Source organism: Acipenser ruthenus, unplaced genomic scaffold (assembly GCF_902713425.1).
Source record: "Acipenser ruthenus unplaced genomic scaffold, fAciRut3.2 maternal haplotype, whole genome shotgun sequence".
In the NCBI taxonomy this organism is placed as follows: Eukaryota; Metazoa; Chordata; class Actinopteri; order Acipenseriformes; family Acipenseridae; genus Acipenser; species Acipenser ruthenus.
The window spans coordinates 1-23491 of NW_026707613.1; the positions used below are offsets into that span (position 1 = coordinate 1).

The 23491-nt window shown below is 40.2% G+C and overlaps 1 long non-coding RNA gene across 1 annotated transcript; it reads left to right on the forward strand.

The window, feature by feature from the left end:
- Positions 1–2063: 2063 nt before the first annotated feature.
- LOC131727832 (uncharacterized) lies at positions 2064–23130 on the forward strand. The gene is made up of 8 exons (XR_009322317.1): positions 2064–2190; positions 11609–11706; positions 12994–13075; positions 17630–17714; positions 21240–21315; positions 21389–21451; positions 21543–21609; positions 23018–23130. It is a non-coding gene; the product is annotated as an uncharacterized LOC131727832 (long non-coding RNA).
- Positions 23131–23491: the final 361 nt, after the last annotated feature.

Here is a 23491-nt window from a genome sequence, read left to right on the forward strand (position 1 = left end):
GCAACTACTCTATGGTTTTATTCACAAGTTGTAAAACAAATGGATGCAGACTGACATTCAATAACTTTCTTTCAACAGATCACGCAGTAACACAGGCATGGTCCCTGTTCTCTGATAGCACTTTGAATGAAAGTAGCTTAACATACTGATATTTAGCTGGCTGTACAAACATTCACCTATTTAAAAAAAAAAGTTATCAATAACAAACACTTCACAAAACAGAGTACGAACAGCTGCATGTAAGTAGAATATTTTAATTAAATACGGTGCTGTATTAAATTGTTATTTATGCCGCAACTGGAAGTAGCCTACAGGGTCCACCGCTTGGGTTAAACCAAAGAGCCTGAACAGACCGCTGATGTTGTTTGAGCTAAACGCTTAGCAAACAAAACAAGTTCTTCATAAAATCAGGATTAAAACTATTAGAAAAATGTAATTTTTAATTTTGTTTAATGTATCCGTATTCTAATGGCATTTGAGCCCTCAGGAGCCTTCTCGCCTTTGGCTGGGGCATGTAACTGCACGAGGCGGGCATTACCACACGATTAAGCCCGCTCCTAAGGGCTCAAATGCTTAATTTAAATCTCAAATCAGGAATTTAAATTTTAGTCGCAACCTTTATCCATAAATAAAACACAATTCATGAAATAATTCTAGGATCAAATGTTAAAAATATGAAATCCTGTTTTGAAACAGCTTGTAGATTCCTGTTACTCTTCTAAACTACTAATGCATCCTCCGCAGCTAAACGTTGTGTTTGTTGGTTGGTTATTTTAAAAATCAAAATGGTCTCTGGTTGGGCATCAATGTACTATGTCATCATGAAAGCGAGCAGACACTGTGCATGCAGCTCTGCTTTACCCAGTCAGAATCCTGGCCAGCGAAAGAGTCAGTGTGCTGAAAGAACGAGTAACGAGATGCTTCTGGGAAATGTAGTGGAGTAAAAAGTACACTGTTTTCTAAACAAACATACTTGAGTAAAAGTACAAGTATCCCAAAAATAAAGTACTTAAGAAGTGTAACAAAGTAAGGGTTAGCTTTGTGCGTGGCAGGGTTAGGGTTAGGGTTAGGTTTGTGTGTGGCACGGTTAGGGTTAGGGTTAGGGTTAGGTTTGTGTGTGGCAGGGTTAGGGTTAGGGTTAGGTTTGTGTGTGGTAGGGTTAGGGTTAGGGTTAGGTTTGTGTGTGGTAGGGTTAGGGTTAGGGTTAGGTTTGTGTGTGGTAGGGTTAGGTTTGTGTGTGCTAGGATTAGGGTTAGGTTTGTGTGTGGTAAGGTTAGGTTTTTGTGTGGTAGGGTTAGGGTTAGGTTTGTGTGTGGTAGGGTTAGGGTTAGGTTTGTGTGTGGTAGGATTAGGGTGAGGTTTGTGTGTGGTAGGGTTAGGGTTAGGTTTGTGTGTGGTAGGATTAGGGTGAGGTTTGTGTGTGGTAGGGTTAGGTTTGTGTGTGGTAGGGTTAGGGTTAGGTTTTTGTGTGGTAGGGTTAGGGTTAGGTTTGTGTGTGGTAGGGTTAGGTTTGTGTGCTTGTTTAAGCACTATTTCTATTATGCATATATTTGTTTATGATGTATGTATTTATTATATGTAATTGCTTATATCAATTATGATTGATATAAACATGTAATGTTTCTTTATTATTCTTATTGTTTGATAGTTTAATAGAATACCCCCCTCACTTTGTTAAGGTATATCTACTGGCACCTTTGCTCAGTTCTTGAGCTCTTTTCAGAGAGGTAAAGTGGATAGCAGCTTATTGCCCTTGCTGAGCCTCATATGTATTTGGTGTGGTTCATTTCTAACCTACTATAGGTTTTATTTTGTTTTCACTATTTTATTTGTAAATAGTTTACAAGTTCTTAGTGTTGATCTTAGTATTTGTTTGTTCTTAATAAAGAAAAGCCTTGAGTTTGCACCAATCCCTTCTGCTCCTGCCTGCTTTCCTGCACTGACACCACACACCGCTGGTCAACTACCACACATGGCTAATTATCAACACAGGTTTAATTCCCCAACCCCTGTAATACAAGGGCAGGACAACCCAGGAAGTGACATTGAAATGTATTTACTTTGTATTGCAGTGTATTACATTTGGATTGGAAAGCTGTGGCTGCAATTTCGAGAATGGGACAATCAAGCAGCAAACAGTGGATACTGCTTGCCGCAGGATCTAAAGGCTGGGATAACTATAGGCATCAGGTATGTGTCTGTAGTTTATTAAGTCATGCTTTCATAGGAAATTCCTTTTTTTGTAGCGAATACTTAACTCCAACTTATAGGGATACTTTTTTTCTCGATTGCTGTTTTAGCCTTGATCATTTCCCAGTCTTAGTCAAATTTAACAAGTGTACACTGTATTTCACATTTTATTTAATGGTAAGTGGTGCTGTAATGCCATTTGCCATTCATATTATTGAATATGACAAAAACTATTATGTTTTATCGATAAACACATTGTATCCGAGAGGTTAGATATATTCTGTGAATAAAATTAAAATGGATCAGCTGGTGATTAGGGTTTTTGGAAGCACAGCATAGATTATCCCAAACAGTATCCCAGCTCTAGCCCTATGAATGCGAGTGTAATGCTTTCAGAAAAAGAGCTCTGTAGAGCATATTCTAAAAGAGCTCATTGGCTTCCAGCTCTTTAATTTTGCTCAACCAGTAATTATTGAGATTACAGGCAAACAATGAGTCTCTAATAAAGCCCTTTATTGCATCTCTTAAGATACGAGGATCACTCACTGAAGCACGATTAAAATCAAGAAACTCATCCAGATTAGATTGGAATGAAATACAAAATGATTCGTTCTGTAATAAAGTAGTATTGATGCGCCATCGTGTGGCTCGATTCTGTATGTCATCAAGTACTAGCTTACAGTACATAGCGTTGTGATCTGACACAGTCATCGGTAGAATATCAACGTTATGGATTTTGGAAAAGAGAGATTTTGATACAAAAATGAAATCAATCCTAGAGAAGGATTTATGTCTTGCTGAAAGAAAAGTGAATTCCTTAACTGATGGATTGAAAGCCCACCAAGCATCAACTAGACTGAAATTATATGTAAAACTCTGCAGTGTGGAGGATGCCAAAGTCTGCATACTCTTGATCTATCAAGAGCCAAGTGCATCACAGAATTCATATCAGCACCAATAATTAAACTAAAGTCAGACAGCTCTAATAGTAATTTAGTCAATTAATTTAAAAAGTCTGGATCAAACATCGTTGGGGCGTAGACTGAAACAAAAGCAATTTTTTATTATTCGTCCCTCCCCATCTCCCCCTGTACCCAAGATAGAGATCTGAAAACTACAACGTAATAAAATCAGCGAGCCCTTTCTTTTATTATCTGCAAAAGAGGAAGCGGCCACGTAAAAGTATCTGTTAGCAAATCTAGGAACGTCTTGTTATTTAAGGTGAGACCCCTGCATCATGGCAACATCTATTTTTTTTCTACGCAAGAGATCAAGACAGCAAACCCGTTTGTTGGGAGAATTAAGCTCCCACACATTCCAAGACAACACCTTTATATGAGTGTGACAGAAATACAATGAGTTCTGGTGATAAATCTTCCTCCCGACCTGTGAGGGCGCTAAAGAACGGGAGGAGAAGTATCTGGAAGGGCTGGCCTGACAGTTCGTTTCCGGGACCGGGAAGTGGGTCAGCCTGGAAAGAAGCGAGACTCTGTTGTAAGACCGTATTGATTTGACAGGTAAACGAGGGGCAGCTGAAAGTAATAAGGCAGCTGCAACCGTTTACCTAGATATCATGCGGGATTACATATAGGGGCCAGGGTAACGCTGTTCTTTTCCTTCGTTCGGGTAAAGCTCGGTAGAGAGAAGGACTGAGAGAGGAGCTCTCAATAATAAAAGAAAAAGAAAAAGAGAAAGACGTGTTACGTGTTTTTGTGTTGTGTTTGTCTGTGTTGTAATTGTTTGTGTTTTTACATCACCAGACAGTTAAAGCACACCTCCGGAGCTGTCGCCGAGGGTTAGCACAATCCGGAGCACCACTGCACTACCGTCACAAAAAATACTTGTGTTTGCACTCAGCACCAGCACGACTGCACTCACCCAGGACTGGTGACCGTGTGTTCATTTTTGTTCGGGACTGTGCCCTGTTTTTGTTATCCCCGTGCTTTACACATTGGTGTGTATAGCCGGGGATTTATTATTTGACGGTCGCCAGACCTGGATTATAAATAAAGCACCTTTTCACTGGATACTGTTGTCTGCCTGTCACTCCTGCATCGCATCACCGCTACACCTGTTCCCCTTCACTAGCCACTTTGCCACAATGAGTCATGAGTATCAAAAACAAATTCAGAAATCAGAGATCGATCTGCAAGAAAGTAAAGAATAAATATACGGGTCTGTTGCAAAGTGGTTAACAGTGTGCAGGTGCAGGTGATCATTGAACAGACAAACAATTATAATCCAGGTGCAAAGTTGTTTAATGGGTTTGTATGTCCAGTGCCTGACGGCAAAACAAAGAGTAAACAATAAATGATGCTAAGTAATATAGCGGCGTGTATTACTTAATTTGTAATCCCCGGGTTTGTCCCGAAATAACAGTCCCGTTCTTTATACACCCACACGAAACACAAAACACATACACAATTCCATTAGTGAGTGAATTAGTGCTCATGGTGCAAATACAGTTATTTGTGATACAAGTGCAGTGCTGTTCCAGGTTCAGTGCTGGCCTTTGGCGACAGCTCCGGAACGTGTTAGCCGTCTACTAATAACAAGACACAATCAGAGACAAACAAACAAACACTCACGATATGGATACATAACACACAGGTCCTTCCAGGTTCTTTTCACTTTTCATTAACTAAAACGAAGGAACAGATTACGTCACTTCGTCCCCTACTTATACCGTCACTCATGACCCCTTGGTAAACGATTGCAGCCACTTCTCCAATCCGCAACTGCGACATCATTTCCCTTCCGGGTTGATGAGTTAATGTAAAGAAGCTCCGCCCCTTTTCTAAATGACCGACTTCCTTTTAACTCTAGGAACGAAGCGTCAGGCCAAGCAGTCCAGGTACTCTGTTCCCGTTACTTAGCGCCCTCACAGGTCGGGAGGGAAATTTACCACCTTTCTGTCATAGGGTCAGAGAAAAAAAACAATGTCATGCAAGATCCTATCAACTGGGAATAGGTCAATCAGGTTACACCAGAAAACACAGCAGTGGTTTCATCGAGATCCCTCTCAACACCCCCGCCCCCCAGAGGTCGCCACCAAACCCCTTCGTCCATCCCCCCAATCCCAAGATCCCACGCCACAGAACCATTAGTATGGTAATGGTAAAAAGAACTACCAGCACCCCCCACCCTGCACAATAAATGCTTGTGACAGTGGTGAACAGGGCAAACAGAGCATCGTCCACCCACCCTCATTTGAGAAAATAGCGATTTTGTTGTCTTTAGCGACCGACCTGCTTGGATTGTGTTTAGCTGTTTGCAGTAGACAGGCAGAAAATAATGATTTTGGTAAGTACAATTGAATCCTTGTTGCTGATGAAACTACATTAGCTGGTTGAAGGAATTAATTTTCGAAAGTATTCAGTTGATTGAAGTGAATTTAGATAGCGTGGAAAATGGACCAGCTCTAGACCTGTAGGACAGTATAAATTGACAGTGTCTTAGAATGCCAGCCGTTCTAAGCACCAGCCGTTGAAGGGCCACAACTGTGGCAGTCAGAGCGAGGACAGGTAGAGTGAGGACCTTTTCCAAATCTCTCCCAGTGGCTACTAGAGGCCTCATTCCAACTCTTTACATTAGCTATATTTAAGTAACATTATTAAGGTGGTGTTTTAATTAGGTACTCTACTGTTGTGAGTGTGATTAAATTGAATAGAGGTTGATTTGCAATTTGATTGGTTTCCACACAGCTTTTTGTAGTTGTGTGATCCCATTGAAGTGCATTGAAACTATTGTATTGCTTAAGTATTGTCTTTAGCACAGTTTAGCAGCTGTTAAACAGTTCCCTTGCAAAGTGAGAGTACGAGGATAGGCTCTTGGAGAAAATCCGAACCTAACAGCGCTCTGGAAGATGCCAACTACTAGACAGGTCTGTACCCCTCCCCCCCACAGCTCCTGCTCCCACTACTACTGTACCTATCTGTCTCACCTGTCCTGCTATGACTGTCTCTCACATTCTTGTTATTCTGTCCTCTCGCTCCCGTCCTCTGTCCTCTCTCCACCGCTGCTCCCCTAACCCTTCTGCCTCTCCCCCCCTCCCACTCTCTCCCCTCCTGCACTCTCTCTGGAACTGTCACTCCTCTGCTAATAAAGCTTATTTCATCTCTACCTTTACCTCCCACCTCTCTCTCAAATTCCTTGCTCTCATTGAAACCTGGCTCTCTTCTGATAACACTGTAACTCCTGCTGCCCTGTCCTCTCTCTACGTCCTGTCCCATATTCCACGTCTCACTGGACGGGGAGGTGGGACTGGTCTTCTCCTCTCTCACTCCTTACTCTTTTCTGTCCCCTCTGACCTCTCCTCTCTCTCTCTGTTAACACCTATGAATTTCACACTGTCCAACTAACCTCTCCCTGTTAACTCCTGCTAATTGTACTGTACTGTCCCCCTGGACCTCTCACTCACTTTCTCATGACTTTTACTATCTCCTCCCTCCCCTCTGTCTACCCCAACTGTCCTGTTAGGTGATTTCAATATCCATCTCTCCAACCCCACCCATTCTGCCAGATTCCTTCAACGTCTTGGGTCCTCTCCTGTTCTCTCTCTATACCCGCTCCCTGGGCCCTTTCATCGCATCCTATGGTTTCTCATACCATTTCTATGCTGATGATGCTCAGACCTTCCTCTCCTTCCCCCCTCTGACCCCACCATCCCTTCCCATATCTCTATCTGTCTGTCTGCTATCACCTCCTGGATGCACTCGCATCACCTCAAACTCTCTAAATGTGACCTCCTCTTATCCCCCTCCTCATCTTCCACCTCCACTGATCCCTCTATCGCCATTCCTCTGGAATCACGTTCTCTCCCTCCTCCTCAGCCAAGAACCTGGTGTAACCCTGGACCCCTGACTCTCCTACTCCCAGCACATCTCCACTCTAGCACGCACCTGCCGTTTCTTCCTGAGCAATATACGAAGAATCCGACCGTTCCTTACCAACTACTCCATGCAGCTCCTCGTCCAGGCCCTGGTACTCTCCCGCCTAGACTACTGCAACTCCCTCCTGGCCGGCCTCCCTGCGTCCGCCACCTGTCCAATCCAGCTCATCCAGAACTCTGCTGCTCGCCTGGTGTTCTCTCTGCCTCGCTTCTCCCACGCTACTCAATTGCACCGCTCACTCCACTGGCTCCCAATCACCGCTCGCATCCAGTTCAAGGCTCTTATACTCGCCTACCGATGCCTTGACCAGACTGCACCCAGCTACCTCCAGACCCTCATCTCTCCCTACACCCCCTCCCGACCTCTCCGCTCCTCCTGCACTAGAAGACTGGATGTACCTCCTCTACACTCCCCTGCCTCCCGAGCCCGCTTCTTCTCCACCCTAGCCTCGCAGCGGTAGAATGACCTTCCTACGGATGTCAGGACTGCCCTGTCCCTGACCACCTTCCGGCGCATCCCCAAGACACACCTCTTCAGACAACACCTGTAGAACTCAACTCTTCCCTTCTGGACAATATAGCACTCTGCCTTTAATACTAGAAGACCCGGAGATATACTCATACCTAGAAGCCCCGTAGCAGTCTTTATGACTATAAATAGTATAACGAAAGGGAAAACAGTCGGATGTAATTAGTTATTTTTTTGAGTATGTTACATAAACATGTGAATAACCGAAGCATATTAAATATTATATATATATATATATATATATATATATATATATATATATATATGAACATTTAATTTACAAATATAAACAAGAAAATGTAAATAAATAAACATCTGAACAGACACATTTATAAAACTGAAACGATAACAATACATTTTTTAACTTTTCAACAGAAGTCGGTTTATTATCAGATGAGCAAAAGCAACTGAACAACGTAGATAAATAAACATAGAAGAAAACATTTTACAGAAGCGCACAGCACAAGAAGTTATATATATATAAATATTATTATATATTATATATATATATTGTAAATTATGTGTAGGATTAAGTATAGGTTCCACATTTCATTCTAACACAATGCACTAACTCTTCTGTCTCAATCTCAGTCCAGGCTGCGCGGACCTGTCAGCATGTGATGACGTCACCCCCAGCTGAATTACACAGACAGTGTCTCCCTGCGTCTACCGCTTACAGGCAGTGTAACCCTAGTTAAACACAATGCATCTATCACTTACATGCAAACAAACCTTGGTTAAGTCCTCTAATAACATATCACAGCTAAGGCTGGACTACAATTGTTTAATATCAATTACACAAATATACCTTCAAACAAGCACTTCATATGAAAATATGAGTTAAGCAGCTTAGTTACTTTTTAGCAAGGTTCAAACTCTGAGGCTTTTCATACAAGCATTAAAAGCGCAAATTAAGATAACTATTTTATGTTTACAAACACTTTTATGTGTTTGCAATTACCATTAATTACTTTAATTCCACAAGGGAAAGGTAATGAATTTTATACTCAACGGTTCCTTGATGAAGACCAAAAAGTCTGTAGAATAAATCTTCTATTGTAGTTCAGTTTTCACTTTGTTGCAACAAATCTTCAGACCCAAGTTGGGGCTCCTTTATCTTCAAACCCAAGTTGGGGTTTCACACACCTCCCGTGTGTTCCTTCTTTCCTTGGATCCTTCGCCACAAAGACAGACAAGTTTCAATATGCTGTGGTTACGACTGAAAACAGAAGCTTGTATCCGAGCCAGGAATGATTCTCTTGATAAACCGACTCGCAGGTGTCTCTTTTTCCTATCAGCAGGAGTTCTGAACACAGAGCTTTCTTGGACATTCATTTATTGCAGGGTACAGAATCTTCTTGCAGTCAAGAGGTATAAAGCTTAATGCTATCTTCTCTTATGAAGCCATGTTAGACACAGAAACCAATTCGGGAACCAAATCGGAAACAAATTCAAAGTTCTTGCTGCAAGTTAACAGTTGTTATAGGACTTTCACGTAAAGACCGATACATTACCCCTACAACTGTCTTCCATTGTTTTGGACAATGGATTGCCTCACCCTACATGGGATGAATAAATGATCTAATTATGACTTCCTTCTAAAGTCCACTGGTCAGAGAGCTCACTACCCCCTCCTTTGTGTCTGGTTCAGTTAAAGTCCACTGGTCAAAGGCTCATTACCCCCTCCTTTGTGTCAGGTTCAGTTAAAGTCCACTGGTCAAAAGCTCACTACCCCCTCCTTTGTGTTGGGTGCTCGGAAGTTGCTCCAGTCCATAGTTCACATGCTGCCCTGCATACTGTGTGCTCAAGAGTGAATCCAAAAGATTAGTCCAGCTATGTACTTATATCAAAAATAGTTATTAGTTCCAGGCAATTGTGCCTACAATATAGTGTCCTCCAGGGGACAATACAGCCCTCAGCCTTCGACTTTGGACAATATAATTCCCTTGAGGACACTATATCCCCCTCTGGGACAATTGCTTTCCACCATGAACCTCAACTCCAGTCCGTATTTGTATATTATATATGTGTAACTTTGCCTAAGATGTCACTAGAGTGTCGTGTTTGAATGGTGGGTTTCACAGCAACATGTGCACAATGCCATCTTTGAAATTTTTATTACAAGAACAATGCACATATACAAGAAAAATATTTGAGATATAAACTTTTTTTAAATAAATGTTGTGATCAAAAACAGAAACAAGACAAGAATTAGAAACCTTGGGTAAGAGAATAATATATTTCATTGAACTCTTTCAATACTGCCTTTACAATTAGCTTCTGTAATGTAGTCGTGTCCCAAATGGATTTTTTTATTGTGAACCACATGTAACATATTGGGAAACAATTAATACCTGCAATTATGTGTTAAATCATGTGTGGATATGAGTGATTTCTGGGAGATCTTTGGGCAAATCTGAACAATTTTTTTTTTTAATGAACAAAAATACCCACCATAAACCTAAATAGTTTTGAATAGTGCTTGCATAATACAATAAGAAGTATGTAGGCCTGTTTACTGATGTGAAGTAGTGGAGCCTCCGTGCCATTTTGCATGGATGCTTTTCTTCTGCCTCTGGTTTTATTTTAAATATATTATTATTATTTACTTAAAGCTACTGTTGACTTTATTGATGGTGGATAATGGGGCACAAAGTTTGAGATCCACAAAAATAGACTGAATTACTTGATGTACTGTATTGGTCAGCACTGTGTTAGAGGATATATACGTTTATGTTTGTGTAAAAGCCATTTAATTCGAAAACACATATCGTGTGGCTGTGGAGAAGTATGCTCAATATTTAATAATGTTTCAATCTGTTTACATTATTGTCAGTTTAATATTAAAAATGTGACATAAACCCATGTACTGCACCACAAGCAGTAGATGAGATAGGCATCTTCCAAAGTCTCTTGATAAAGAGCACTTGTACCAGAATGTAAACAATGACATGAAACAGGTAAGTAAGACACAGCTGGAACAACGTGTGGGTAAATAGGATGCTATATTATTGTACGACTCAGAAATAAATAAGTACATCTTCCAAATATCTAATGAAATATAGCCTTCTACAGGTAACTACTTAACAAATAAATAAGTATAATAAGCACCTGCTTGAAAATTTACAGTGGCAACATGTAAGTGTCTCGAGGACATTTTTAAAATGTGTTTTAAGTAATATTTTGGACTGGATTGCTTAGACTGCTTGAAATATATGTAGTCTTTTAAAGCGAGTTTCAAGATTCTAAACTCCTGTTAGCTTTAAAGCGCATCTACCTGTAGGTTCCTGATTGGCTGAGATGATACACCAGGTTTATAATACACTATTTGAACAAATATTGATAATTATTTTTCTAGCATAAGGTGTAGGCTATATAAAAACATAAAGCACAATACAATGTCTGACCAGTATAAAAATCAATGATTTTAGCAATCATTTCATCCGGACAGATGTTCTTAATCTGTGTTCCTTCAATTTAAGAAACATAAACAAACACAAATAAGGTTATTCCTGAATCGTAAATGCTATAACACTGTGCACTACAACCCACGCTGATCTTGCACAAAAGAACAACTCCTTGTAGGGAACATTCTATTTTCCAGTAAATGCATGGGTCAAATTGGGTCCTAATTGACACTCATCCTTTGCAGATTTGATTTGTGAACTGTATACCCACAGCTTTGTTAGGTTAAACAAACAAGCTACATATAACATTATAACATTGAGACACAAACTGCTCTGTGGATAGCAGTCGACACAGAAATGTAAGCAGCAGTTTGTATTCCAGTATGAACTGCATAATTAAATAAATACTGTACTACGACTAGTATAACGGACTTAACCATTAGGCCCAGGCCAGGTTATCCCTTAATTCATTTGTATCAGGTAAAAGTACTGAACGTGGTAAAGAAGTTGGAGCATTACTTTTGATGGAGGAGAACACTGGCTGGGATTATATTTTTAATTCGTATTAATTGACTAAATCTTCTACCATAGGCTGATGTTTGCCATGCATATCACATTGCACGAAAAAATGGAATTCCAGATGAGCAGATAGTGGTTATGATGTATGACGACATTGCCTATCATGAAGAGTAAGTATTCAAAAGTTCTCATAATTGCTAGTGGAAGTTATAAACAGTAATGTTAATGTTAAAACTGGTTTGGTTTTGTGCTGTCATAAACAAAACACAAGGAAAAACACTACTATCGTGTAAATTCCAATGTTTATGTAAGCACATATTGTGCATCTATAACCCTATTGTGCATTGCTGCTTGCATTATACAATACAGAAGTAACTGGAGATCAATGTAATTTCAAAGAATGTTACATTAAGGGATGTAGTGGTTCGAGCCTAGTCAACGTTAGTCCATTGGCTCTCTGGTCCATCTCAAGGAAATTTGGTACGGAACCTTGGAAAATCCTTTTTTTACATACAATGCTTATGTTACTGTGGCAAGGATGATGTCACTGGCAAGGCTGTTTTGACCAGGAAGGCAGAGCTTGCAGGTTTAAGCGCTGGTGCGCACATTTAATAAACAAATAAAAATAAGGAAACACTAAACATTAACAGAACAAAACACATAAACAAACACACGGGCCAAAATAACAGGCTATACAAAAACTCAACAAACAAACACAAAAACTCAACTAAACAAACACAAACACTGACACGGACACGGACACTGGCACGGACATGGACACGGACACTGACACGGACACGGACACGGACGTAATCACAGCACGGAATGTGATTGTGATCATACACCTGTGGCTAGCATACTCATTTAATCATGTATTCAAACTGACGGCTCCAGCCGCATTCCCACGTGTTTTGACAGGGAGAAATTTACTCCCCTCCCTGCCAACCGAATATTCCACACACGCACACACACACACATGCACACATGCACACACACACACACACACACACACACGCACACACACTGACACACACACACACACACACACACACACATGCTTTCACCCTGCCACACTGCTACAGTTACTGACAACCAAATGTGTGATTCAACATTTCCACTGTGTCTAACAACAACAACAGTAATAATAATAACAATAATACATGTACATCTTCCTCTATGATAGGGACCTGAATGTGGCAGTTTAAGTTGTAAACTGTAAGCCTTGAAGATTAAATTGTATTATTATTGTATTATATTAGTAGTATTTTTCAATTCTCCGTAGCATAAATCAAGCCAGGGTCCAGCCTGGACCAGATAACTATTTTTCATTATAATTGGGGAAACTGGAAATATTTTACATTACATTTAAAATTCTGTTTATAATGTAAATTAATAAACTAATAATTTAGTTAGGTGTATTAATAAATTAATGTTTTGAAACTTTCTTTCCCCAACAGCAATCCTTGTAAAGGTGTTGTCATTAATGTACCTCGTGGGGAAAATGTTTACCAGGGAGTTCCTAAGAATTACACTGGAGATGTAAGCTACAATTATTATTATTATTATTATTTATTTCTTAGCAGACGCCCTTATCCAGGGCGACTTACAATCGTAAGCAAATACAATTCAAATATCACAGTACAAGTAATAATACAATTAAGAGCAAGATAAATACAATGACTTGGTTCAAGCAAGTACAAGTGTGACAAAATAAGATTCAATAATACAGCAGATAACAGTGTCAGTGATAGTTACATCAGGATATGATTAAATACAAAATACTACAGATTAAACACTTGGCAGATTACAGTACTCTGAAGTACAGGATTAAATACAGTAAAATAGGGGGCAGATAAGAGCAAGTAAAGCGCATTTAAGGAAGGGCGATAAGTGTCTCAGGGGAAAAACAGAGGAGTGCTTTCTGAAGAGATGAGTCTTGAGGAGGCGCCGGAATGTGGTCAGGGACTGGGCAGTCCTGACATCTGTAGGAAGGTCATTCCACCACTGCGGGGCGAGGGTGGAGAAGGAGCGGGCTCTGGAGGCAGGGGAGCGTAGAGGAGGTAGAGCCAGTCTTCTAGTGCAGGAGGAGCGGAGAGATCGGGAGGGGGTGTAGGGAGAGATGAGGGTCTGGAGGTAGCTGGGTGCAGTCTGGTCAAGGCATCTGTAGGCTAGTACAAGAGTCTTGAACTGGATGCGAGCGGTGATCGGGAGCCAGTGGAGTGAGCGGAGTAGTGGAGTTGCGTGGGAGAAGCGAGGCAGAGAGAACACCAGGCGGGCAGCGGAGTTCTGGATGAGCTGGAGCGGACGGGTGGTGGACGCAGGGAGGCCAGCCAGGAGGGAGTTGCAGTAGTCTAGGCGGGAGAGTACCAAGGCCTGGACCAGGAGCTGGGTGGCGTAGTTGGTGAGGAAGGGTCGGATTCTTCGGATGTTGCTCAGGAAGAATTGGCAAGTGCGTGCCAGAGTGGAGATGTGCTGAGAATGCGAGAGGCAGGGGTCCAGGGTGACTCCAAGGTTCTTAGCGGAGGAAGAGGGAGAGAGTGTGGTAGATTCCAGAGGAACAGAGATAGAGAGATCAGAGGAGGGGGAGGAGGAGGGAAAGAAAAGGAGGTCAGATTTAGAGAGGTTGAGTTTGAGGTGATGCGAGTGCATCCAGGAGGAAATAGCAGACAGACAGGTAGAGATACGGGAGGAGGTGGTGGAGTCAGAGGTGGGGAAGGAGAGGAAAATCTGAGCATCATCAGCATAGAAATGGTATGAGAAACCATAGGATGCGATGAGGGGGCCCAGGGAGCGGGTGTAGAGAGAGAACAGGAGAGGACCCAAGACTGACCCTTGGGGGACTCCAGTTAAGAGAGGGTGAGGTGTGGAGGTTGCTCCATGCTAGGTTACCTGGTAAGTGCGGTTGGAGAGGTAGGAGGAGAACCAGGCCCGAGCAGTGCCAGAGATCCCCAGGTCAGCGAGAGATGATAGTAGAATAGAGTGATCAACAGCGTGAAAGGCAGCAGACAGGTCGAGGAGAATTAGGACAGGAGAGAGAGGCAGCTCGGGCAGACTTCAGTGAGTTGGTGACAGACAGGAGGGCGGTTTCAGTGGAGTGTGCAGAGCGGAAGCCAGATTGGAGAGGTCGAGCAGAGAGTGGTTGGACAGGAAAGCAGAGTGCTGGCGGTGTACAGCCCACTCGAGGGTTTTGGAGAGGAAGAGTAAGAGAGAGACAGGACGGTACCTCTGGAGGGAGGTGGGGTCAAAGGTAGGTTTCTTGAGGAGGGGAGTGATAGAGACTTGTTTGAAGTCAGAGGGAAAGAGACCAGAAAGGAGAGAGGTGCTGAGAAGGGAGGAGATGAAGGGAAGTAGAGCAGGAGCAGCAGCTTGAAAGAGGTGAGTGGGGAGGGGGTCCAGGGCACACGTGGTGGGTTTGTGACCCTGGAGCAGGGTGGAGAGGTCAGAGTCTGAGAGGGGCGAGAAGGTGGAGAAGGAGGGTGAGTTAGTAGGGGAAGCAGTGGGTGTAGGGGTTGGAGCAGGGGGGGTGCGGGGAAGGGAGAGGTGTTAAAGAGTTTGCGGATATCTGAATTAAATTTGTACCCTCTCTTACAATGGCTACTCCTATTTAACTTTGTATATAATTTATTTCTTGACCGTAGCAAGATGGGTTTGAGTGGTTTGAGACACTAACCCCCCCTTGTGATCATGGTGTTTTAAAGTTATGCCTTAACGCTGGATCTCAGACTAACGTATACAGAACAATATTGTTATTTTATTAGTAGTAATGAATCATTTAACAGACACTTTTATCCAAAGTGACTTAGCGACTAGGTGGTGAGCTCTCCATCACAACTGCTGTTGCAGTGTCACTTACAAATGACATCAGTTGCTGTAGCGTATGCTCTTGCTATTTATTTATTGGTAAGAATGGCAAAACAGTAAGTAATTTAACTAAACAGAAAAAGGCAAAAAACTGGTATTTAATTTTTGACAAAACAGTCTGAACTGGGTATTCACTGAATTTGTAGTGTCTAGTGTGTATGGTTAGCTTATTTTCTAAGGACTATAGTTTCTCTTTTGTAAAGGATCACAGTCCATGCAACACCTTTTAACATCAATTCAAAGCATAAATAGGCACAACGATCTAGGCTGTATCAGTAGTTTATCAATAACATAACATTTTGGCTACAAAGGGAAAAAAAAAAAGATGGACATTACCTGGATATTCAACTGGTTTGCTGCCTCAACCAATATACTTTTACAATGGGGGGGGTAATTGCTGTAACTAAGTATATAACGGTTTTATAAGAAGTGGAGGGTGACATTACCAGAAGGGATATTTAACATACCTAATGCCATGTCTTGGTTCACTGTAAACACCTGAGAGTCGAACCTCAACGACAGTACATCACGCCTTTACACAAGACATCACCCCCAAATTGACAGTGAATTCAAAGTGTTAGAAAGACTAAAGCACAACATCAACTATTTCTAAGCAAAATCCACTGTCCAACAACATCAAGCTGCACCCAAATTAGTTTATCATCAGTGTGTGTTAAGCTGTGTTTTTTAAATTATTTGCATGTATAATGCAATTACAGTCTATGCCAGCTAGTTGAAGCCATGGGGAAGAAAATAAAAAATCTTCGTTATGTTTGTTATGTGATGTTAGGTCATTTATCTCAATATCTCGAGAAAACCTAAGTAATGACTACCGTTTTTTTTGACATCACGAGAAGATCATTGACTGTTGACCTGCACACAGGTGCAAGCAACACGGCAAAGACTTGGGTGGTGTTTACTCAATTATATGCGTCTGAAAAGACCAAGCCTTGCAAGCATACGTCTAAGATGGCATACACTGATGTGGTATCCATGAATTACTAACAGACATGAAACAGTTTCCAGCTGTGTTAAGCCTTTATCACAATATAACTGAATACATTATTATTATTTATTTATTTTATTTCTTAGCAGACGTCCTTACCCAGGACGACTTACAGTTGTATACAAAAATACATATCAAGAATGACAGTACACTTAAGAGCAAGTTGTCTCTGTCATGTTCTTGTTTGTCAAGTCACTGCACTGTGGCTATTATAATTTATCTCGTGATCTCGACAAAACGACTTGTACTGAAATTCTGAGATAAATTATCTCATGAAACAAGATCATGAGATAAATGATCTTATGATCTCGACATAACTTCTCTGGGGTTGGAGGCCCTTGGCTTCTCCTCGAGTCTCACAAAGCCCCAAGGCATCCGTATGTTGGGTGTATACGGACACCCTGTCTCGTCTTATTGCATACTTATAAAACAGAATGTTCTGATTCTACACGCTGATTGGCTGTTGAAGACTTTTAATGAGTTTGAGTTAAAATGCCCCCTAATGCTGGCAGTTTTTTCCTTCACCCTCGCCAAAGTCCCAGATGAAGCTATCTGGTATACTCCAAAAACAATGGGAGTAAATCACCTGGCTTCAATGATGCCTCACTTATTGCTGGAAGCAGCGCTCTCTCATCGCTATATAGACCACAGCATTAGAAGCACTGCTGTGCATCTACTGAACAAAGCTGGCTTGGAGGCGTGAGAAATAATGTCGATTACTGGCCACAGATCAGAATCCAGTTTAAGAACCTACTGGTCTGCTTCGGCTCAAAACTAAAAGCAGTGGAGTTCAGTTTTTTAGGTTGTATTGGAAGCAATATTTCAACATCTTCATCTGTGGGTCCTCCCACAAAACTCAAGGATAAAGAGGAGGAAACACTTTCTACTGCTCCTCCTAGTGGAACATTTTACAATAAATGGAAACGTTGAAATAATAAAAAAAGGTTTTATTTTTAAATTTTTTTATTGTATCTGTTTTACAAGCAGACTAACACACTCCAGGGCTTTTGCGTTGTGTTTCATTAACATACAGCTTCGTTGGTTGACTCAGCTTCACTCCGTGCCTGCCACCCAACTACAGCCATATGTTAATGCAACACAATGCACGCCCTGTCGTGTGTTATCCCTTACCTAGCTACAGTCAGTTTTTATTTTTATTTTTATTTATTTTGCTGCTGCTGCAGGTGTACAACATCCTGCTAGTTCTAATTTGTAATATCTTTCAGGACGTGTCTGCAGATAATTTTCTAGCAGTACTCCGTGGAGATGAATCAGCTGTCACAAGAGAGGAACTAAAAAAGTTATAGAGAGGTAGGTCTATTTTTTTTCTACTGCATTTAAAACTTGTTGTATTCAGCTTGGAACAAAGAAGAAACAAGGGGGACATGATTTAAGTCTTTAAAATCTTCAAAGGAGTTGAGATGGTTAACCCAAACCATTACTTTAAGCACAGTACAGAAACCAGGACAGTGTGAAGGAGTCACTTCTTTACACAGAAAGTGGTGAGGGGATGGAATGGGATACCTTCTCATATAGTTGAGGCATAATCACTTGGATCCTTTAAGACCCAACTTGACTAAGGTTTGAGATCAGTCAGCTGAGTTTAGGTGGGCTGGATGGCCTCCTCTCGTTCGTAAATGTTCTTATATTCTTATGAAACAGTCAGTGACAAAGAATACAACTTTCTCAATGTCTCAATTATGTAGCAGAGAAAAGTGACTGCAGCAGGATAGACTACTTTTTCTCAAAGTCCTTTGGTTTATTTATAATTTTTAAAATGTTTTCGGTAAGTAAAGAAATGTTTTCTTTATTTGGATGTGTAATAATCACCTGTAACAATATTGGAAGTTTACTTTTGCAAGTTTACTTTTGCAATGTCCTTAAACAATGTCACTGCAGACATAAATCCAATAACTTACATCACATTTTTTTAATGCTTTTGCTATACATTTTTGGCCCTGTGCCAAAAAAAATGATAAAGATGGAGGATGACAAAGATACTACAACAGCGTACCAGTACCTTTTTTATCGTTGTAAATATAGCCTACAATAGTAGTAATGTACAGGAAGGAAAACAGCCCTCAAACATCACAGATGCTTTGATACCATCCGAGCGTGAATGAAAAAGTCAGTTAGTCTGAATACGTCCAACATCATGGTATTTTATGAGCATTTCTCCCTTAACAAGAAAGGTGGACAAATTTCTTCTATCTGAATTACAGTCCTAACTGATTGACATACTATGCCCAAGTAAAAAGCCACTTCATGATTATACTAATGATTACCAACATCTTAAAGTGTTTGAAATGTACCTCTGGAATTGTGGAGCTGCCCATTATCACCTGCTTTAAAGGAAAGAGATTGTGAGTTTTACAGAATTTCCTGGTTCTTTCCAAGTAAAAAAAATCATAATTAACATTTTTTGGAAATAAAGTTACCATACCAGAAACAAATTACTCAGATATTTAAATGAGGTGCTTGTGGCAATGTGGTTAACAGTGTGCAGGTGCAGGGGTGCTGCGGTGATCAATAATTTGTACAATAATTTGTTTTATTTGTACAATCCCAAGTCTGATGACAAAAGACAGTAAATAATAATAATGACAACAGGCAATACAGCGGCGTGTGTTGCTCCATTTTAATCCTGATCTTTAACACCCACATGGAACACAAACACAATCACAAGTCCACAGTGAGTGCTATAGTGCTCATGGTGCAAATACAGTGAATCGTGAACAATAGTGCAGTGTTGTCCAGGTAACTACTGGCCTTTAGCGACAGCTCCAGATTGTGTTTAGCTATCTATAACAACAAACAAAGTGCTTCTTTAGACATGACAAAAACAAACAAAACACTCATGATAACAATATGGGTTCTCCTTCCAGTTCAGGTTTTAACCATACAAAGGAACAGATCACTTTGCTTCTTCTCCTTTTGTACCATTAATCATTACCCCTTGGCTAACGAGTGCAACCGCTCCTCCTATCCGCGGCTGCCACATTGTTTCCCTTCCGGGACGATGATTTAGTGGACCGTAGCTCCGCCCCTTTCTAGATTGCCGACTTCCATCTAACCCTGGGAATGAATTATCTGGCCATCCAGTCCAGGGCACGCTGTTCCCTTTACACAGCGCCCTCACAGGTCGGGAGGGAGATTTAACACCAAGAATCAATCGTCTCTGTCACAGGACTCTAAAGTTGTGTTTTATTCATTTTAGGAGCTATGCTAAAAATTCTGAAGTCAGGCATTGCATTAAAGTATGCACTAAAGGTATTGAATGTTAACATTAAAAACATTTGGTACATATGACCTAGTAAAATAAATATACAAACTACTGTTAACCATATAGCAAAGCAAAATCGTACAGTACATGTTAAAAAGTAGCTATTATAACGATTTCAGTTCAGTGGAGTGCTGTGTGAAGTGCCTGTAGTTAGCACCATACTAATTATGCACTTACGAACGAGAGGAGGCCATTTAGCCCATCTATTCTGCTTCAAACAACATGACTAGGTAACCCATTCCATACCCTCACCCCTCTGTGTGAAGAATTGTCTCCTTCCCTATCAAAGTCTATTTCCACTTAATTCCCAGCTGTGCTTCCTCTGGTCCTGGTATCTGTACTGCTCTTAAAGTATTGGTCAGAGTTAACTATGGGGTAGATGAAATCTAAATTCTGGGATAAATGTTGGTATTAAAATAAAAATTCACAATGTTGCCCAATTACATGGTATTAAACAAAAATTCAACTGTAGGGGGTGTATCAATTTAACGTGGTATAAAATACATTCATTCAAGCATTGTAGGACCTGCACATTAAGACTTGTCTAATCCAGTCCCTCTACATACTGGCATCATTTTGTGGTCCTGACCAATCCCTATTGAAATAAATCCGGAACTTGAGTATTCTGGAACCCAGCATGCTTTGTAAGTCATGTCTGTCTGAAGCCAATGGAAATCTGACTGAATTTATAATCATGCATATTGTGTAAATACTGTACATTCCTGGTGGGTATGGCACACCTGCAGTAAAATATGTGTTTACATAAGTAAAATTAAAATCAATACAATCCTTGAATTATAGGATATACCTAAGGAGGTATGTGGAGGTAAGGAGGCTGTGTGGTCCAGTGGTTAAAGAAAAGGGCTTGTAACCAGGAGGTTCCTGGCTCACTCACTGACTCACTCACTGTGTGACCCTGAGCAAGTGACTCAACCTCCTTGTGCTCCGTCTTTTGGGTGCGACGTTGTTGTAAGTGACTCTGTAGCTGATGCATAGTTCACACACCCTTGTAAGTCGCCTTGGATAAAGGCGTCAGCTAAATAAACAACAGACACATGGCAAATTACATTTAATATAGAAAAGTATAAGGTACTGCATGCAGACAATACAAATGTCCATTATAAATACCATATGGGAGATAATGAAATTGTAGATGGAATCTATGAAAAAGATCAAGGAGTTTATCTTGACTCAGAAATGTCTTCATCTAGACAATGTGGGGAAGCTATAAGGAAGGCCAACAAAATGCTCGGATATATATATATATATATATATATATATATATATATATATATATATATATAAGATAAATGATGAATTATATCGTCTTAATCTCTCCAGTAAGGACCTGGCTTTCATCATATATACAGATTTTTGTCTTGAAGGATAAGCTGGTGTGATTGGTTTTATTTTTGAAAATCAGCCTTTTTGTTTATTCCTTTAATTATTTTGTAATAATGCAAACATTATTATTATTATTATTATTATTATTATTATTATTATTATTATTATTATTATTATTATTATTATTATATTTTTCTTTGTCACCACAGTGGATGTGATGATACCATTTTTATCTACTTATCAGACCATGGCAGCCAAGGGATCTTTTCATTTCCTAAAACCCATGTAAGTAACTTTTCGTTTCAATTTATTGAGTATTTGTATTACTATTATTTTAATTAAAGTATTTTCATTCTAGTTATACACCTCAGACTTAATTAATACCATTGGAGAAATGTCAAGAAATAAGAGATTTTCAAAGGTAGGTATACAATAAAATAACACTAAATTTGTATATTTTATTTTGTTATTTTAGTTTAATAATCTCATGAATCTACTTTGAAATATTTTAGATGGCGGTTTTTGTTGAAAGCTGCCACTCTGGTTCAATGCTCAACAGTCTGCCAGAAAGCATCAATGGTTAGTTTTCATGTCTTTACTATTTCATTCAGGGATGGTGGAGGAGCTGGAAATCAGTACTGACATTTGTTCTTCAGAATGGCCTTAGAGGTTTAATAATGTTCAGATTGGGGGAGATGGAGGGTGTCAGATACATGCTGTTCAAACCAGCCAACTGCCACTGATACGTCCGGTGTGTGGCAGCATGGTGTTTGTATGAGCACTGTCATGCCTAAAGGGTCCACATGATATCATGGTGTTTGTATGAGCACTGTCATGCCTAAAGGGTTCACATGATAGCAATAGCATGCGCTACCACCAAGCTACCAGCAATGGTGTTACTCATAGTTGGAGTGGTGTTGCTTAAACAAAACATTCAAAATAAAACACTGAACAAAAATACAGCTAACAAACTAAATGTAGTTGGGCCATGTGCTACTCCCCCTACACAGGCAGATCCCGCTCCAGGAACCTAGCCTCACTTACACAACTAAACGTAGGTTCCAGTTTGCACTGCACTGCACTGCACTGCACTGCACTGCACTGCACTGCACTGCACTGCACTTTTTACCAGATCCTGCAGCTTCTTGACTTAACACAGTCTGCTCGTCCTAGTTGGAGAATTAAATGAACTGGTTTTCAGCTCATCTTATATACAGGTGGCCATCCCCAATTGGCAATCAATTAACCAATTGAGAATGGCCACATTCCACGCATATGTTTTGCAGGGATGGGATTTTAACCCCATCCCTGCCAAACAAATTCAACTCAAAGAACACCAAACAAACACAAAAACTCACAATTTATATGTGCAGGGTCTGAGCCCTGCCACAGACTTACTATTACATTATAATGAAGCAAACAATAATACTTACTTAACCCTAATGCTAACATGGATTAATCATGTATAATAACCAATATCCACAAGTATTGAGCGTATTCTTAATTGATGTATACTTCAAATTAATCTACTGTAACACTTACTAAGGTTTCCTTTTAAATGGACAGTATTGAACATCATGCAAAGAGCTTGTTGTTTGTTACTTCCATTCACAAAATAACTTAACTCCTCCTTAACTAATTCTTTACCGAGTTTTGAGGATTTTGGAAGAAAAATAAATAGCAGCAGTAGTATGTTGCCTTTTAATAATCATTTCAGGGATGGAAATAAGAGCCATATTCCACAGCAGCTTCACCCATTCCAGGTTTTACTACAAGCTTGATTAGCCACAGTGTATAGGTAATAAGCTCAGGTGTGTCTTAAGAAATGGATAGTAAAACCAGGAATGGATCAAACTGCTATGCAATGGGAGTTGTATTTCCATCCCTACATTTGGAAATTTAAATAAATGTGTTTAAGTACTAAACTGTTCTTCATTTCTGCAGTATAAGAATTATAATGCATCTCCGATATCTCTTTTTTTTATAGTGTATGGAGTTTGTGCAAGCCTCCCAAGCCAGAAATCCTATGCATGTTTCTATGATGAAAAAAGAAACACTTTTCTTTCAGATGTATTTAGCAGATTGTGGATGGAGCACACTGAAAAGGTTTGTTTTACTAATCCAAACTAATATTAAATAAACACTACAAAGGATAAAGATGTAGATATATAAACATGCAAAAGGATAGACAGTTAAGGGTGGATAGTAGCAAGAAATCATTACAGCAGAACCTCAGAATTACGAACACCTTGGGAATGGAGGTTGTTGGAAAGTCTGAAGTGTCCGTAACTCTGAAAATTAGTTTTCACATGGTTTTAATAAATGTGTACACTTGCTATCTACACCCTTAATCTGGTGAGTAATATAAGGATACACCATAGTAATGCAATACTCATATTTTTATGGTCTGAAAGGATTTAAAACGGTTCTGTACAAGGAAAAAAGCTAAATTTAACTTACC